We start from the raw sequence: 8,578 nt of genomic DNA on the forward strand, positions 1-8,578 counted from the left end.
AGACGGCGAGGTGACGGCGTAAAGGACGGCGGGGAAAGGTCCGGCGAGGCGGTCCCGGGCGGCGGCGAGCGCTGGGCGTCGGGGTCGACGGGATCGGGGCCGATCCCGATCCAGAGGGGGTGAAGGGGATCGTGGGGGAGAGGGGGGCGAGTGGGGCGTCGGTAGGGGGTTAGGTTTCACCGGGTGGGTGGATAAGGGAGCGCCGGCTGGGCCGGTTCGGTGGGCCGTGGCCCAGGAGCGGCAGGGGGCCTCTCCCATTTTTTTTAAGGACTTTTCTGTTTTCTTGTTTTTGTTATTTTATTTCCTTACTGTTTTATTTTGTTCCTCATTTTATTTTAGTTTTGTAAAGTACAAAATGATCCCTAAATTAGTACTACCACTAAACCCACTGCGATAAAATGTTTAACACCTAATTAGAATAGTTTAACATTTTATTAATTATAAAAGGCATTTCAATAATTGTTTTGACTACTGTTTTATTCATTTAAGAGTATTTAAAGATTTTATATAAGTGTGGTTTTCTCCATCATAATTATCCATGATTTATTTGAATCCACCCGAACATTTTAGTTTTAATATTTGAAAACTTTTATTGTTTGTTTGATTTTGAACTTTGAATTTTGGACCGGTTTTGATCTAACGATAGATTAGCAACAGTAACGGAGGTAACGTGGCACCATTAGCGTGGGAGTACTGTAGCTTAATTACCCGGGCGTCACAAAGGCGGTGTTCGATGTCGTCAACCCAGAACGTGTTAGGGAGCAGAGCAGCGCCCTGGATGTGTGGCTCTGGCAGCTCAGGGACGCGGTCGAGGCAGCGGAGGACGCAATCGACGAGCTTGAATACTACGAGCTTGAAGCAAAGGCCAAGGACCGAAAGGTTAGTGAATGGGGTTCTCCTTTTGGTAAGATGAAGCACAAGCTTGTCAGATCTGTCAAGAGTGTCCCCGTTTTCAACAAGACTCTCAAGAAAATTGCTCATGGTGACACTATCAAGAGATTAATGAAATCTGTTGATCGTTTAGATAAGGCTGCTGCAGGTGTTGTGAGTTTCCTCAATCTCACAGACTATCTCACTGGAGGTTCTACCGGTCAACAACAACCACAGAAGGCAGTGAACAATGATCGCCAGACTGGTTCAACATTAAGTGCAACCATTTTCGTCGGGCGAGGAAAGGAGAAAGAACTATTATTGGATGGCTAGCCAACACGTCAGTTCAACTGGCCGAAACCGGGGTGACAAGGGCCACCAATAGTATTCCTATTATTTCAGTGGTTGGTCATGGTGGCATGGGGAAAACTACTTTGGCCCCGAGCATATGTGAGCAAGAGGAGATACTGAAGCATTTTAAGGTCATATGGATTACTGTATCTACAAATTTTGACGCAACATCAGTGGCAAGAAATATACTGGAATGTGCCACGGGCACAAAACCAAACGCTGATCATTTGGAACCACTACAGCGAGATCTCAAAAAGAAACTCAAGTCTATTAAATTTTTGCTGGTTTTAGATGATGTTTGGGAAGATAAAAAAAATAAACGAATGGGAGAAGTTATTTGCTCCTCTGAGAAAAGAACACACTGTTGGGAGCAAAATTATGTTGACAACCCGAATGCAGTCTGTAGCGGACATGGCTGCAAAGGTGATGGGAGTCAAGAGAGATCACTGTCTGATATTACAAGGATTGCAAGAAGATGAAAATTCCGAGCTCTTCTTTCATCATGCCTTTGCCGGGTTGAATCCAGAAAATTATGTGGATTTAAAGTCAATTGGAGGACGAATTGCAAGGAAGCTGAGAGGATGTCCCTTGGTAACAAAGGTTGTCGGTGATCATTTGCAAGGCAATTCAGCGGTCGAGTACTGGAGTAGCTTCTTGCATCAACGATTGGAACATTTTAAAGGAACTGAAGAGGACATTATGAATGTTCTTAGATTAAGCTACTACCACCTACAAACAGAGCTGCAAATTTGCTTTCGGTACTGTTGCATATTTCCGCAGGACTACAAATTTCTGAAGAAAGAACTAGTCCAACTGTGGATTGGTTCAGGATTGATCTCACAACCTGCTAATGGCACTCAAACTTTGGAGGATACTGCACAGCTGTTCTTGGCTCAGCTGACTAGAAAATCATTCTTTGATCTGAAATGCGGAGCTGGCCGACTGAACCAAGATTGTTATGTAATGCATGACTTGATGCATGACTTAGCAAGGAATGTGTCTTCTGGTGAATGTGCAAGAATAGATGATCCTGTCCAGCTTAAAGATGAGAAGGATACAGTTCGACACCTATGCATTGTTAATATTCACAGTTTCTCTGCTGATGCAATCAACAATTTCTTCCATTTTAAGAACATGCGCACTATTATCATTCATAGTAGCCATGAGGTTGAAAATGATGTAGTTTGTGCACTTGAAATGATTGTTGAGAGTTCAAAATCATTGCGCCTATTCCATTCAAATCTGAGAAACACATTCCGTGTTGCTGACAAATTTGGTGACTTGAAACATCTACGCTATATCTACTTGCATCAGATATCACCAGGCACGATACGCGGGGTTGCCAAATTTTATCACTTGATGGTACTTCGTTGTGGTTTTGGTGGTTTGGAGACTGAAACATATGAAGTGAGATACTTAGGGAACCTTGAGCACTTGCGATATGTATCCTATGGAGTGCATGGATTTGGTAATTTCCCAATAAGCAGGCTCACTTTTCTTCAGGAATTACATGACTATAGGGTAGGAGGAAAAATGTGCACCCAAATAAGTGCAGTTGGGAGCTTACAAGATCTTCGAGAATTGGATGTGCAGGGCCTTGAGAATGTTGAGAGTTCTGAAGAAGCTAAGAATGCCAAGTTAAAGTACAAGCAGCATCTCAACAACTTATGTCTAGAGTGGTCCAGAGTTGATCAAATCATGGCAGATGACTTGGTTGACTGGTCTAGAGATGATGAGATCATGACATATGACTTGGCTGAGTGGTCTAGAGTTGATCAAAGCGTGATGGATGAATTTGTTCTTGACCGCCTTGAGCCACATGTTAATATCAGGGTATTGCAAATTGCAGGTTGTAAGGGTTCGAAAGTTCCATTTTGGATTGAGAACCGCTCTCTCAAAAACCTGACATCTCTCAAGTTGATAAGCTGCATCAATTGGGACTACCTTCCCTCTCTTGGCGATTTAGTATTGTTGAAGCTTCTAAAATTGGAAAACCTTCCTAAGCTACAGCAGATTGGTCGATTATCTGATTTGTCCAGGAGTCACTCCATGGAGTTGCTGTTACCTCAAAGCCTTGATACTTTGGAAGTAACTGAATGCCGAAAACTGAGGGAATTACCTAGTCTACCTCCAAGCCTAGTATCATTGGTAATACGAGATGTTTGGCTGACCAAACTTCCTATGATTGGCAAGGTATTGAGTGAGAGCATCGAGTCCAAATCACCTAAGTTAATTTACGTAAGTATCACCAGTTGTCCTCATTTAACTTCACTGGAAGGGAGCCTTTTGGAGCAAAAACAGTACATGGGAGCTATCCGTTCCCTTACAGTTAATTATTGTGAACATCTGGAGACTGCGGCCATACCATTTGAAGAAATGAAAGAACTTAAGAGGCTCGAGATAACAGAATGCCCAATGCTGAGGGCAAGTAGAGATGGCAAAGATAAGCTCGTGGCATCTTCACTAAGAGAACTAACTATTGCCCAGTGTGGTGACCTGGAACTTGCACTACTTGGGTCAATTCAACCGCTCACCAACTTACATTTTCTGAAGCTGCAAAACTGCCCAGGACTAGTGTCTCTCCCTTCCACGGTTGTGTTCAAGAATCTCAAATCGCTGCGGCGCATGTACATAGAGGGATGCAAGAACCTCTCGTCCTTGGGAGGGCTCGGATCACTTTCAACCCTCAGCTGGTTAAGTATCCTGAGGTGCAGTAAACTCACGAAGGCTGTTGGGTGGTCCTCGGTAGCTAGAGTTGCATCTGGTTCTCGTTCTGCTGACGTTGAAGAGCGTCTGGTGGAATCCGGCAGCTCATTGCAGATAGGTTCTCTTAAAATTGATCTGCAGTCCTTGCTGCTTATTGAGCCGCTCAAAACTCTCTGCCGGACTGAACATTTGGAAATTATGAATGAATCAGAGATGGAGAGCGTACCTGAACAATGGCTGCTACAGAACCGAACATCACTCCGATCGCTGACTACACACGTAGTAGATTCCTTGAAATCACTCCCGCCGAGCATGCAAGACCTCTGCTCTCTCGAGCAATGAATCCTAATTGGTGCTAGGCAGCTCCAGTCACTTCCATGTCTGCCCTCCTCCTTGAAGTTGCTCGTTCTTTCATAATGCCGCCATCCAGACCTGGAGAAGAAGATAACAGAGTATGGAAGCCCTGAATGGAACAAGATTGCTCGCATCCCTTATGCACGAATAGGTACCTCCACCCTTCCACTCTCATCCTCACTTGCTTAATTTACTGCTTGAGTCTTTGTACTGCTGGATCCTACTGATATCGGATCTTGCTGCAAACCAATGACAGGAAATAGGTATTTTGTCATGGGCAAGAATATCACCGAAGAGGCTTACAGAAAATGGTAATTTACAATCTCTGGATAAAGATAATCAATGTTTTATCCTCCTTTTTGTGCTGATTGACATGAGCCGCTGCAACATGCAAAAGACAGGTTCGTCCAATCAGTGGCGGAGCGTGACAGAAATTGTAGAACGGGTCAAGGACGGGCTAATAGCTTGCCCGATGGATCATCTATGTTTTTGAGCCAAATTCGCGCCAATTCCTAAGAGGAAATCCAAAGACAAGGACGGGACGTGGCCCAGTTTGGTCCCTATTACCTACCCTCCGGCCCTGTGTCCAAGGTCCCAGCATCGTCCTCACTCCTCACCTAGGATGACACGGGAGGCAGGGCTGCCACCACCACCCTCGTTCACCCATTCCTTCCCTCCTCGCCGTTGCAGTAGGACGTCGCTGGGCAAAGCCCATGCGGTGGACGGTCGTGGTGTTCGTCAGCTCTGCGGGGCTAGAGACGTTGGCGCCTGTTGGCCGGCGCCGGGGCTGCTCCCCGGGTTCGGGGTGGGGGAGGGGCTCTCGCGTGCCCCTTCTTGTCGGCGGTGGCTGCAGCGTTGAGGCAGCAAGAATGGTGCCACGAAGTGGTGACGTGGTGATGATGCCGCTATGATGACTTGCCTTGTCTAGGCGTCGTCGGTCGACGTCTCTACCGCAATGGCTCTGGGGCACGCGTGCGACATGTTGAAGCTCCCATGATGACGTTCAGCTCTCTGTGTGGTGTAGTAGTTCGTGTTCACAGGCATGTCTTTGATCGTGTGGTGGGGTTCGCCATGGTTCACGCGAGCGGTTGTCTCCCACCATGGAACCCTTTGGATTTTAGTTGCTCGTGATTATGGTAAGTGAGTAGTGCGCCCTCCATGTAGCATCATCTTCGTTGGCAAGTGGCGGCGGCAACATACAACGACTTCAAATTGGTGGTGCTCTCCAAATATCGGGCCTCTAGCTTCAGGGTGAAAACCCTAGGTCTGACTTTCGATGGTCACACCTAGCCGATGGTGGTGTTTGCTGTATTTGTTCTCATGATAAATACAATCTATCCCATGGTTTTAAGCTAAGGTACCACGCCCCACGCGGTAGTTGCTTAACAAGAGCCCAATGTATATCTTTGGTAGCATGCATCTGGAGGACCGACTGCATAGGCAATGTATGGACGTGTTAACGTTAAATACTTGAGCTCCAAGGCCATGCTGCGATAAAATGTGGCGTCGTGAAAATCCGTACCGACAGTGGCGGATTCCATGGGTTTGGTGTTGACTGAAGCATGCTTGCAATTGGACATAGCAGCTTGGTCTAGAAGCTCCTCGGCGTACCTTTCCTGATGGAGAAAACAACTAGTTGGTGTGCGACGAACATGGACGCCAAGGAAGAAATTGAGGGGACAGAGACCCTTGAGTTTGAACTCAGACTGCAGGCGCGAGATAATAGCTGGAAGAAACGCCAATGAGGAAGCAGACAATATCGTCCACATAAAGTAGCAGGTAGGAGGGGTCGGGCCGGCAGTTGGTGCAAGAGGGGGATGGCCCGCAAGAAGTGCAATCTGTTTCCGAAGCCGAGCACCACGAGTGAGACAACGTTCCTCATGGAGAAGAGCAGAACGACGTGCAGGGGAAGGTAAGGCCGACATGGTTGATCGTGAGAGCAGCAATGCAATGCCCAAACTAATTTGTCCATGGTTTACTCTCTCATTTATGCTTCGCATCCTTGTTGAAGACATTGCTTCAGAGATTCCTCAGACGTGCTCTCGGGGTGAAAATCCAGGATCCGACCTTTATCGGTTGGATCCGCCAACGGCGCTTCGGCGTTGTTCCCTTCATGAAGACATTGTTTCCGAAGAACCTTTCTCATAGTTCTTGCGTTGTCGAGGACAGTGGTGGTGTTGATGCTTGTTTGTTGCGTTGGCCGCATCAGCCCTCTTTGCTTTTACTTCTTCATTTTTTCTTTTGTGTACATCCTCAATGTCTTGACTAGGTCTTTGATATTGTGTTGTATCAGAGGCCGGGTGTATTTGGCATCTTATATTAAAACATTGCCCTTGGTCGAAAAATCCTCCTTATTTTCTCTGAATGCTGGTTCTTCTTGACATCATCTCTATATCTTGCCATGATATATATGAGGGGGTTGTGCTTGAATGCATGAAAAATGTAAACTGCCAGCCAAAGCCTATTGGTTTTTTCTTGTTGCATTTCTCCTTTTGAATTGTGATAACCCGTTTCCCGTTAGTTTCATAATGGAAACTACAAGCCTAAAAGAAAGAGGGGCGTTGAGATAATGTATCAGAGATCGTTGTCGGTCGTTGTGACGTATTTCATGTGTCTCACTATCACGAAACAAGGATAAAAAAAGCAGTCCCTGCGTATTGCACGAAATATGATCGACAAACTAACCTTACGAAACATGGGCATCCATATATAGTGGCCAACACATTGCAAAATCTCGTGTCAGTTATGGAATTATGGTGCCTCAGACTCACTAGATAAGTATCGGAGAACTGAGAATTAGAAAAGGAGAATATGCTTATGTTTTAGTTGTCCTTTTAGCAGCATGTACCTTGTATTTCATTATTTTGGTGCTATTAAGCTTGGAATTATGCTTGAGAATCCTTTCAATAGAAAGTTTGGTTTTCTATCTCCAAGATGGTGTAGTTTTAGTATTTTATTGAAAGATGATTTACCCTAAACTGTGTTGCGGTTTTATTGCCATGGCTACTGATGTCTCCTTTTTCCATCTTTGGATATGATTCCATTTTTAGTATGTAACACTTCAACTGCATGCTATATTATTAAAATTATTTACTTCGCTGCAAAGAAATATCTTTGTTCTTGAATACTGAAAGCATTTTTTTTTTTGTTATCAGTGATAGTGACCGCAACAGACTTCTCTACGAGTAGTGGCTGCACTAGTGGAAGAAACGGCTCTGTCTCAAGAATGCTTCCTATCCTAAGCCTGTTGTTGTTCAAAAGAAAGCTACTAACAAAAAGCTTCAGTGACGTCTGAAAGGTCTTCCGGCTTCTTAATTTACTTCAATTTAACTCCTTGTTCATCAGATCATCCATCTTGTGCTGCTGACGAGATTCCAATGTTCTGCCGGATGATACTTTCTGAATTCAAGAATCTGAGGGAAAGAAGAATTCATGTTCATCTCGGTTCAGTTATATATAAGTACAATTTGCAGCCTCGCTGCCTTTCAACCCGCGAGTGGATTAGAAGAAGCTCCATTCTGTTGTAATTGTGTCGAACATATGTTCAGGTCAGGTTACAAGTTAGGATTTGGAGTTGTAATAGGAACCGGGTAGAGTTTGTGCTGGACTCTCGTTGCTTATTTCTGCAAATGTCTTCAGTTTAGTACGTGAGAGATTGTTGAGGGCATCAATTGCCTGAATGAATGATCTTGCGAACACATTTCAGTCAGTACGTGCAAACTTGGGTGCTGCAACAACCCTTCAAATTAATCTGGGGAGTCGATTGATGAGCAAGTACTACCAGGTAGCCTACTGAGACAGATACACTGTTGGTGACGTGTATTCGTTGTACTCGTACATGGCCGATGGTTCTCTGGAGCGCATGCAAAGTGATGATGCTTCATAGTGACTGACCAAGTGAGTGTGGATGCAGGGGCGCCACTATATATTCAGTTTTGTAGGCCATGAAGATCGATGTGAAAGTCAACAAGGCTACAAGACCGTTTGCTGGTTTGCTTTGAGTGTGTGCAGCTTCTTTTGTTATCGACGAAATGTAGCCTCCAATGTGGAACTCGACCGTGACAAACAACATGTGGGAAGTGGATGCTTAGACCAAGACCAGTGTCCAATGTGTGAGACCAAAAGCTTGCTTGTCCCTTCTAATTACAGTGACGGTTGAGATTTTTCAGGAGGAATTGATTAATTGTAGGTAGAGTCGCAGAGAGGGTTAGGGCAACTCCAACGCGGATCACCAAACCGCCCGCAAATGTTCAGACCATCCGGTCCAAATATTTTTTCCATTAAACTGCGGACATAA

General features: G+C 45.1%; 1 pseudogene; it reads left to right on the forward strand.

Annotated features, from left to right (window-relative positions):
* LOC123120211 (putative disease resistance protein RGA4) overlaps nt 1–4,470 on the forward strand; it is a 17,210-nt pseudogene extending 12,740 nt beyond the window's left edge.
* Nucleotides 4,471–8,578: the final 4,108 nt, after the last annotated feature.

Source organism: Triticum aestivum, chromosome 5D, assembly GCF_018294505.1.
Source record: "Triticum aestivum cultivar Chinese Spring chromosome 5D, IWGSC CS RefSeq v2.1, whole genome shotgun sequence".
Classification (NCBI taxonomy): domain Eukaryota; kingdom Viridiplantae; phylum Streptophyta; class Magnoliopsida; order Poales; family Poaceae; genus Triticum; species Triticum aestivum.